This window comes from Trachypithecus francoisi, unplaced genomic scaffold (assembly GCF_009764315.1).
Source record: "Trachypithecus francoisi isolate TF-2019V2 unplaced genomic scaffold, Tfra_2.0 Lachesis_group11, whole genome shotgun sequence".
In the NCBI taxonomy this organism is placed as follows: domain Eukaryota; kingdom Metazoa; phylum Chordata; class Mammalia; order Primates; family Cercopithecidae; genus Trachypithecus; species Trachypithecus francoisi.
This window is the reverse complement of record NW_022681456.1, coordinates 33,255,108-33,264,800: the sequence shown is the minus strand read 5'-3', so window position 1 is coordinate 33,264,800 and position 9,693 is coordinate 33,255,108. Positions and strand designations below refer to the sequence as shown.

General features: G+C 41.7%; 1 pseudogene; it reads right to left on the bottom strand.

The window, feature by feature from the left end:
- Positions 1-5,096: 5,096 nt before the first annotated feature.
- On the bottom strand, positions 5,097-6,681 carry LOC117090981 (annotated as a pseudogene).
- Positions 6,682-9,693: the final 3,012 nt, after the last annotated feature.

Below are 9,693 nucleotides of genomic sequence, written 5' to 3'. Positions count from 1 at the left end.
CGGGTTACCATGGGAGAGAAACTGGTGGCTTTATACGAACAAGAAGAGAAACCTGAGCTTGCACACACAGCCCCTCACCATGTGTTCCCTGCACCATCTCAGGACTCTGCAGAGTCCCCACCAACAAGAAGGCTCTCACCAGATGCATCCCCTTGACCTTGAACTTAGCCTCCATAACCATAAGAACTATATTCTTTTTCTTTATAAATTACCCAGTTTCATGTATTCTGTTATAAGCAACAGAAAATGAACTAATATGCCATAGAACTATAATCAGTAATTTTGAGAAATAGAGAACACAAGAGTTGCCAGAAGACTGAAGATGCACAGATGTTTCCATTTTCAAAACATAAAAAATGAATTCCAGAAACTAAATGCTAATAAGCATGATATTGAAAGCTGGCAAAATTATAGAACAGATGAAGCATATAGTTTATCAACATCTTTTCAAGTCATCAGTAGAAGATAAAATTGTTTCTTCATCAAACTAAATTACTTAAATTATATACCTGAAAATGGCTAACAAAATGCTGAATTATTGTAAGGATCCAGTAAATATCTTTTAGAAAAAAAAAACACAAACCAACTCAAACCTGTCTCTGGCAAATTCTATAACAAAGAAAGAAAATGAAGTCAAAAATAGAGAAAAGTACACAAATTATGTTTTAAATATCATGCATAATTCTACACTTAAAAATAGAAAATCTTGACCCGGGTGTGGTGGCTTATGCCTGTAATCCCTGCACTTTGGGAGGCTGAGGCAGGCAGATCACTTGAGCCCAGGAGTTCCAGACCACCCTGGTCAACATGTTAAATCCCATCTCTACTAAAAATACAAAACAAAAACAAAAACATTAGCCAAGCATGGTGGTGCGTGCCTGTAGTCCCAGCTACTAGGGAGGCTGAGGTAGGAGAATTGGTTGAACCCGGGAGATCGTGCCACTGCACTCCAGCATGGGTGGCGGAGTGAGAGACCCTGTCTCAAAAAAAAGAAAACAAGAAAAATAAAAGAAAATCTTGGCTAAGTGCGGTGGCTCACACTTGAAATCCCAGTACTTTGGGAGGGGAAGGTGGGCAGATCACTTGAGGTCAGGAGTTCAAAACCAGCCTGACCCACATAGTGAAATCCCCATGCCTACTGAAAATACAAAAATTAGCTGGCCATGGTGGCAGGCACCTGTAATCCCAGTTACTCAGGAGGCTGAGGCAGGAGAATCACTTGAACCTGGGAGGCAGAGGTTACAGTGAACCGAGATCATGCCACTGCACTCTAGCCTGGACAGAGCAAGACTCTGTCTCAAAATATATTTAAAAAAAGAAAAAGAAAAAAAAAAAAAGAAAATCTAGATGAAATGGATTCATCTCAAGTTGTCAAAATTGATAGCTCCTTCTCTGTATATGGCAGTACTGGTGACACAAAGTATAAACTAGAAAATAGCCAAGTGGAGGTTAAATATATGAATTTAGAGTCCAGGGAAGAAGTCAGGCCTAGAAATTTGGGAATAGTCAATGTATCTGTGGTATTTAAATCCATCACATCAGAAGAGATCACCATGGAAGACAATATGGACAGAGGAGGTAAGTCTAAGGACTGAGTCCTGGAATAGCCAGGAATTTATTCATTAAAAGAAAATGAGGAAGCAGCACTTTGGGAGGCCGAGGCAGGCAGATCATCTGAGGTCAGGAGTTTGAGACCATCATGGCCAACATGGCGAAACCCCGTCTCTACTAAAAATACAAACATGAGCCAGGCATGGTGCCAGCGCCTGTAGTATCAGCTGCTCGGGAGGCTGAGGCAAAAGAATCGCTTGAACCCTCGAGGTAGAGGTTGCAGTAAGCTAAGATTGCACCACTACACCTCAGCCTGGGCAACAGAGCAGTACTCTGTCTGAAAAAAAAAAAAAAGAGAGAGAGAGAGGAGGAGGAAGTGCAGGCAGTGAGGTGAGGGGAAAGAGATGTGGGATAAAGTAGATCCTGAAAGCTAAATGAAGCAAATGTTTGAAAAGGAGGAAATGATTGACTGCATCGAATGCTGCTGAGTAGTCAGGTAAGATGAGGACTGAGAACTGAAGCAAAGTGGGGATTGGACAAGAGCATATTTTGTCCCTAATTGACAACAGCCTAATTGGAGTTAGTTTAAGATATAATGAGAAAGGATAAAAGAGAGACAAATAGTACTTTGAAGAGTTCTTGCATAGACAGGAGTAGGAAAATGTTGCTGAAGCTGAAGGAGAATGTAAGTTCAAGGAAATTTTTTTTGTTAGGATGACAAATTTTATAATACATTGTATGCTAGGAAAAATAATTCCACAGAAAGAGAGAAATTGATGATGTAGAAGAGAGGAAACAAGTTCAGGAGAAATATTCTTGAATGGTTTAGAGGCATCACAAGTGGAATATCTGGTGTGAGATGTAGCCTACACAACTTGCCCATGCAAGGCAGTGTATATAGGCTCCCATACTGTCAGACCAATCGATTTAGGAGGTGTTGCAGGTTAGGTTTCCCAGAAGGCAAACACTAAGACAGACGGGTGAGCCTAAAATGTTTATTGGGGAGTGACTCCTGTAAATGGAAAAGGCATGAGTCAGCTGGAGCCATCAGACAACAATGTAGACTTCTATGATGCTGTCCTAACAGTCTCTGCCAGCCCAGCTCCAAAGTCAAGATTGCCTGTTAGAGGAGTCCCACCTTGGATGGAAATGAACAGACCCTTGCACATTGCCTCACTCAGTTGTTGGCTGAAGACCACGAGAGAAGCCTACGGCATCAGTTTGAAAGCAGAAGGGAACCCTGAAGGGATTAATTGCTGGAAGCTAGCCGCTAAGCACACTCCTTGCAAATGGACAGCTAGCCTTTTATTGAAGGGAGAGCTGAGTGGACACATCTTCACAACACAGAATCGGAAGATGCAGAAATTCTCTTTTGTTTACTTTCATCTTCACAGTTGCATTAGGCCATTCTTGCATTGCTATAAAGAAATACCCAGCCCGGCGCGGTGGCTCACGCCTGTAATCCCAGCACTTTGGGAGGCCAAGACGGGCGGATCACGAGGTCAGGAGATCGAGACCATCCTGGCAAACACGGTGAAACCCCGTCTCTATTAAAAATACAAAAAATTAGCCGGGCATAGTGACGGGCGCCTGTAGTCCCAGCTACTCGGGAGGCTGAGGCAGGAGAATGACGTCAACCCGGGAGGCGGAGCTTGCAGTGAGCCGAGATGGCGCCACTGCACTCCAGCCTAGGTGACAGAGCGAGACTCCGTCTCAAAAAAAAAAAAAAAAAAAAACCACCCAAAAAGAAATACCGAGATTAGGTAATTTATAAAGAAAAGATGTTTAATTGGTTCCTGGTTCTGCAGGCTGTACAGGAAGCATAGTAATGTCTGCTTCTAAGGAGACTTCAGGAAGCTTACAATCAAGACAGAAGGTGAACAGGGAGCAGGCATATCATATGGTGAAAGCAGGAGCAAGGGGTGGGGTGGTGTGCCACATACTTTTAAACAACCAGATCTGACAAGAACGCATACACTAATGCAAGGACAGCACCAAGTGGATGGTGCTAAACCATTAATGAGAAAACCATCTCCACACTCCAATCACCTCCCACCAGGCCCTGCCTCTTATGTTGGGGATTACATTTTAGCATGACGTTTGGACAGGGATACACTTCCAAACTGTATCAGCAGTGAAGTAATAAGCAAAGTCATCAGCTTGAATGAGATGAGGGGAGAAAGACTGTTGGAGATTTCTAGCAAGAGGAGAAAACATGAAGCAGTTGACTTGAAGACTGCAAGAGTGAATATAGAGAGATTATTAGACAGCCCTGATAATTTATTTAGTAGTGTTTAAATTTAAAGCAATATCAGCAGAAGAAAGATTGGCAAAAGAAGAAAGAATTATAGAAATAATTGAAGAATACTTGGTTTTTAAAATATTGCTAGCAATTAGTCAACAAAAATAGACTACATGTAAGGAAGCAAGAATCATGTTGGTATCATATTTTACTAAAGAAGCAACAAAACATATTTTAAAAATATAAAACATAAAACATACAAAAGTTGTGCATCAAAAGATTCTTAGCCCTAAGAAATAGAAAACCCAATATAACTAGTATAAACAATAAGACAGACTTACTATTTCACAAAAGAATTTCTAATTTGGCTCTGAGATTAGTTAATTTAGTGGCTCAAAGACCTAGGTTTCTTCCATTTTTCTGCTTTGCCAGGCTCAGGAGATCAGCTTATTCTGAGTTACTCATCCCCTTGTTCATGAGTTAGTCCTACAGTTCCAGGCATTATAAGCAGACATGAAAATATCGAGCAGAATAAGAAGGAAGATCTCACTGGCTAGAGTTGTGTCACATGCCCATTCCAAAGCCAATCACTATTAAGGGGAAAGTCATTGATTTAAAGCACATGTCTGAGTAGAGAAGGGTGGACTGCCCAAACAAAATCAGGGTTTTCTTAATAAGAAAAAAGGAGAAATGGCTGCTGGGTAGGCAATCAACAGTACTTCTATGAGAAGAAGAACATACTGTAACTTGTAAATTTAAAAATCCAGCAAAACTATCATTTTTTTATTGAGGACACATCCTCAGAAATAAACACACTTAGAAAATATACCACCCGTATATCTTTCTTGAAAATTTTTCTTGAAAATATTATAGATAACTGGAAGAAGAATAAGACAACTCAAAAAGAAGTCATGTTATGAAAAACTGATAGTGATCAACGAATCCAGTAGCACAAAGTTAAATCTGATTGTTTTAATTGTTTTTAAGAAGTATACCTGCAAATTACATTAAAAACTAAATACTTAAATGACATTTAAGCTAGGATCTGAAAACTAAAAAGTATTTAGACAGGTAAAGAGTTGAGAGAAGAGCATGCCAGACAGAAGGAATGATGTGAGCATTTCCTTAAGGCTGGAGCGGAAATAAGCATAACACAGATTAGGAAGGTGTCAGATCACACTCAGCCTTGTGTGCCATATTAGGGATTTGGAATTTTATTTTAAGCATACTGAACATTGCTAGTGTTTTAAGTATAGTAGTCACATATCTCATTCTATTTTAGGAAGATCATACTGGTTTCTTCTTCTTTTTTTTTTTTTTAATCACGCCACATTATTTTAAATTACATGCAAAGATCTAACATGTCACCCAGGGACCATTTCACCCACTGCTTTGTTTGGCCGCCAGTCTTTTATCTCTCTCTTCAGCAATGGTGAGGTGGATACCCTTTCCTTGGGAAAGAGAAATTCACGGTTTGTTGCCCTTGCCAATAACAAAAATGTCGGAAAGATAAGCGGCAAACCTGCTGCCATTGGCATCTTTCACGTGAACCATGTCAAAAGATCCAGGGGGCTTCTCTCTGTGGTGATCACACCAATTTTTCCCAGGTTAGCACTTCCAGTCACCACACACAGGTTACCAGTGTCAAACTTGAAGTCAGTAATCTTGCCAGTCTCGAAATTAATCTGAATGATATCATTCACCTTAATGAGGGAATCAGGGTAGTGGATGGTGTGAGCATCATGAGTCACAAGATGAGGGATCCTTTTGTGCCCACAAAGATTTTTCTCACTTTTCACAACTTGTACTTGGCCTCTTAGGTGTAATATCATGTACAGCAAAGCGACCCTTGGTGTCATAGATCAGATGGAAATTCTCTCCCGTCTTGTCAATGCTGATAACATCCATGAATCCAGCAGGGTAGGTTATATCAGTTCGGATCTTTCCATTGATCTTAATGAACTGCTGAATGCAAATCTTCTTTACTTCATCTCCTGTCAGGGCATACTTAAGTCTGTTGCTTAAAAATGATGAGGGAAAGACACTCTCTCAACTTGTGAGACCAGTGGATGGACGAGGAGCAAACACACCGGTCAATTTATCCAGCATCCAATGCTTTGGAGCTGCTACCCACTTCAGATGCTTCTTGGGACCATAAGTCATGGCTGTGTTAAGCAAGGAAAGATGACCTCCATCTTCCAGTGTGCGTAGAAATTTGGTTTCTCTTTAAAAAGACAGATGGGAGCAAGGAAAGGGTGAAGTTAGGAAGCAACTGAAGGTGAGAAATTATGTTGTTCATACTGGGCAGGAGTGTGAAAATGAAGAGATATTGATCAAATGGAAATACATGTAGAGATATGCAATATGACAAGATGAAGGATTGCAGATGTATGAGGATGAGTTGAGGGAAATGGTGGAATCAAAAGGAGCCAAGCTTTTGGCTGTGTGGATGGTAGTACCACTTACTAAAAAGGTAAGGACCAAAAGATTAACAGGTTGCAGCCGGGGAAAGGAGATGGGAGAAGGGCACCAATAACTCTAATTTGAGTTAATCTAAGTTAAGATGAGGTCATTAGGTTGGACCCTAATCCAGTATGACTCATGTCCCTATGAAAGGGAAATCCGGACCCAGATAGACAGACAGACACACACACATGCACAAGCGCACACACACACACACATATACACAGAGAGAGAGAGAGAGCCATGTGAAGATAGAGGTAGAGATCAGAATTGGGTTACCACAAACTATGGAAGGCCTGGGGCTACCAGAACCTGAAGGTGTTAAGGAAAGATCTTCTGCTAGAAACTTCAGAGAGAGTATAGCCCAGCCAACATCTTGATTTCAGACTTCTAGCATACAGAATACTGAGGCAATCCATTTCTGTTTTTTTTTTTTTATTATACTTTAAGTTCTAGGGTACATGTGCATAACGTGCAGGTTTGTTACATATGTATACTTGTGCCATGTTGGTGTGCTGCACCCATCAACTCGTCAGAACCCATCAATGCATCATTTATATCAGGTATAACTCCCAATGCAATCCCTCCCCCCTTCCCCCTCCCCATGATAGGCCCCGATGTGTGATGCTCCCCTTCCCGAGTCCAAGTGATCTCATTGTTCAGTTCCCACCTATGAGTGAGAACATGCGGTGTTTGGTTTTCTGTTCTTGTGATAGTTTGCTAAGAATGATGGTTTCCAGCTGCATCCATGTCCCTACAGAGGACGCAAACTCATCCTTTTTTATGGCTGCATAATATTCCATGGTGTATATGTGCCACATTTTCTTAATCCAGTCTGTCACAGATGGACATTGGGTTGATTCCAAGTCTTTGCTATTGTGAATAGTGCCGCAATAAACATACGTGTGCATGTGTCTTTATAGCAGCATGATTTATAATCCTTTGGGTATATATCCAGTAGTGGGATGGCTGGGTCATATGGTACATCTAGTTCTAGATCCTTGAGGAATTGCCATACTGTTTTCCATAATGGTTGTTTTAAGCTACCCAGTTTATGGTACTTTTTTACAGAAGCCCTAGGAAACTAACACATCAGGTTAAATTACACATGGCCAAATTATAAAATTATGATAAATGTATTATATGACCAAATGATAAAATCCATTCCCTTGCAAATATCCTGAATTATCTTGCCTTTATCTTGGATAAAAAATAAAACCTCATTTCAAGATGGCCAAATAGGAACAGCTCCAGTCTACAGCTCCCAGCGTGAGCGACGCAGAAGACGGGTGATTTCTGCATTTCCAGCTGAGGTAACGGGTTCATCTCACTGGCGCTTGTCAGACAGTGGGTGCAGCGCACAGAGTGTCAGCTGAAGTAGGGTGGGGCATCGCCTCATCCAGGAAGGGCAAGGGGTTGGGGAATTCCCTTTCCTAGCCAAGGGAAGCCGTGACAGGCGATACCTGGAAAATCGGGACACTCCCACCCTAATACTGTGCTTTTCCAATGGCCTTAGCAAATGGCACACCAGGAGATTATATCTCGTGCCTCACTCGGAGGGTACCATGCCCACGGAGACTCACTCACTGCTAGTACAGCAGTCTGAGATTGAACTGCAAGGCAGCAGTGAGGCTGGGGGAGGGGCGTCTGCCATTGCTGAGGCTTGAGTAGGTAAACAAAGCAGCTGGACGCTTGAATTGGGTGGAGGCCACTGCAGCTCAAGGAGGCCTGCCTTCCTCTGTAGACTCCACCTCTGGGGGCAGGGCATAGCAGAACAAAAGGCAACAGAAACTTCTGTAGATTTAAACTGACAGCTTTGAAGAGAGTAGTGGTTCTCCCAGAACAGAGTTTGAGACCTGAGAATGGACAGACTACCTCCTCAAGTGGGTCTCTGACCCCCGAGTAGCCTAACTGGGAGACACCTCCCAGTAGGGTCCAAGTGACACCTCATACAGCCAGGTGCCCCTCTGAGATGAAGCTTCCAGAGGAAGGATCAGGCAGCAACATGTACTGTTCTGCAATATTTGCTGTTCTGCAGCCTCCGCTGGTGATACCCAGGCAAACAGGGTCTGGAGTGGACATCCAGCAAGCTCCAACAGACCTGCAACTGAGGGTCCTGACTGTTAGAAGGAAAACTAATGAACAGAAAGGACATCCATACCAAAACCCCTTCTGTACATCACCATCATCAAAGATCAGAGGTAGATAAAACCACAAAGATGGGGAGAAACCAGAGCAGAAAAGCTTAACATTCTAAAAACCAGAGTGCCTCTTCTCCTCCAAAGGAATGCAGCTCCTCGCCAGCAATGGAACAAAGCTGGATGGAGAATGACTTTGACAAGTTGAGATAAGAAGGCTTCAGACTATCAGTAATAACAAACTTCTCCAATCTAAAGGAGGATGTTTGAACCCATCACAAAGAAGCTAAAAACCTTGGAAAAAGATTAGACGAATGGCTAACTAGAATAAACAGCATAGAGAAGACCTTAAATGACCTGATGGAGCTGAAAACCATAGCATGAGAACTACATGATGCATACACAAGCTTCAGTAGCCGATTCAATCAAGTGGAAGAAAGGGTATCAGTGACTGAAGATCAAATGAATGAAATGAAGTGAGAAGAGAAGTTCAGAGAAGAAAGAATAAAAAGAAATGAACAAAGCCTCCAAGAAATATGGGATTATGTGAAAAGACCAAATCTATGTCTGATTGGTGTACCTGAAGGTGATGGGGAGAATGGAACCGAGTTGGAAAACACTCTTTAGGATATTATTCAGGAGAACTTCCTCAACCTAGCAAGGCAGGCCAACATTCAAGTTCAGGAAATATAGAGAATGCCACAAAGATACTCCTCAAGAAGAGCAACTCCAAGACACATAATTGCCAGATTCACCAAAGTTGAAATGAAGGAAAAAATCTTAAGGGCAGCCAGAGAGAAAGGTCGGGTTACCCACAATGGGAAACCAATCAGACTAACAGCAGATCTCTCAGCAGAAACTCTACAAGCCAGAAGAGAGTGGGGGCCAATAGTCAACATTCTTAAAGAAAAGAATTTTCAACTCAGAATTTCATATCCAGCCAAACTAAGCTTCATAAGTGAAAGAGAAATAAAATCCTTTACAGACAAGCAAATGCTGAGAGTTTTTGTCACCACCAGGCTGCCTTACAAGAGCTCCTGAAGGAAACACTAAACATGGAAGGAAACAACTGGTACCAGCCATTGCACAAACATGCCAAATTGTAAAGACTATCGATTCTAGGAAGAAACTGCATCAACTAATGAGCAAAATAACCAGCTAACATCATAATGAAAGGATCAAATTCACACATAACAATATTAACCTTAAATGTAAATGGACTAAATGCTCCAATTAAAAGACATAGACTGGCAAATTGGATAACGAGTCAAGACCCATCAGTGTGCTGTATTCAGGAGA